Source organism: Cyprinodon variegatus, unplaced genomic scaffold (assembly GCF_000732505.1).
Source record: "Cyprinodon variegatus isolate N-32 unplaced genomic scaffold, C_variegatus-1.0 Scaffold2272, whole genome shotgun sequence".
Lineage (NCBI taxonomy): Eukaryota > Metazoa > Chordata > Actinopteri > Cyprinodontiformes > Cyprinodontidae > Cyprinodon > Cyprinodon variegatus.
Genome location: NW_015152725.1, coordinates 13,719 through 14,768, shown reverse-complemented (window position 1 = coordinate 14,768; position 1,050 = coordinate 13,719). Strand labels below are relative to the sequence as shown.

At 36.8% G+C, this 1,050-nt stretch overlaps 1 protein-coding gene across 1 annotated transcript in view; it reads left to right on the top strand.

Moving 5' to 3' along the window:
- Positions 1-1,050, top strand: part of LOC107080740 (zinc-binding protein A33-like) — a 3,845-nt gene that overhangs the window by 1,774 nt on the left and 1,021 nt on the right. The gene's annotated exons all lie outside the window — the stretch shown is intronic.

The window sequence follows — 1,050 nt, the reverse complement described above, 5'->3', positions numbered from 1 at the left end:
AAGCCAACGTTTTTTTTTAGCTAACGCTACACCAAACTTCCGGGTCACATAAACTGTACCGATTAAATATTAAAATCAAATTCTGCGTTGCTGTCCGTTTTTCCATTTCGTATTCTTGATCTGAGCTTAGAATTGATATATGAAAAACAAATCCTTTTTTTCGTTTTTGGTTTAACCATAAAAAAACAAAAAACAAAATAACCAGTCAATTTTTTATTTTTTGTTTTTTGATTGGCAATTGAAAATAGAAAGAACGAATGATACACGGATCATCATCCCCAGTGACTTAATGAAAGTAAAACCAAAGAGTGGTTGTCCAATAGTTTGACCTAAAGCTTTGAGCAAAGACAACTTTATCATTAAATAAGTTTCTCTTTCACCCTGACATTTCTAATCTATGCTGTTCTTTTATTCAGAGTTATGTCTTCCTCCACAGTTACAGCTCTTTATATGTGTTTTTTCTGAGTATTTCCCAAATTCATTCTCCTCTATTCATTTCTCCTACTGGGTCATTTCTCTGGCGGTTTATACCGACAGGTTTATTTGGTGGAGGTTTTTGTTTCTATTTATGTTCTGGGGAATTTAGTTTGTTTGGAAATTGGAATCTGGTTTGGTTTGATGTTAACCAGTCTCTTTTTGTGTGTATTTAGTTGATTTATTTATTGTTGTTTGTCAAATTTGTCTGAAAATGTCTGAAATAAATTATTTTTCATTCATTCTCTCATTTTTTGGAGAATGTTGGCCTAGTGGGTTAGAGCAGTGCCGTTGAGCTCTGAGAAGGTTGCAAGTACTCGGTTCAGTCCTCATAGCCTCCACTCTGGGTTTTTAAGGACTTTGGAAAGCTCATTATGTCAGTAATGACATAGGTGGAACAGGTTTTAGCTCCGCCCCTTTACCTGCCACACCTGAACTAAAGCAGGAAGCAGTTTGTGATTTTTGGTTCCTGCAGAGAGACTCCCAGACGATCAGATTCACCTTCAGACCAAACTAGCAGCTTCCTCTGAGTGAGTCCAGCTGCAGGAGAGAAAAGTGGAAACCTCCAACACTGCT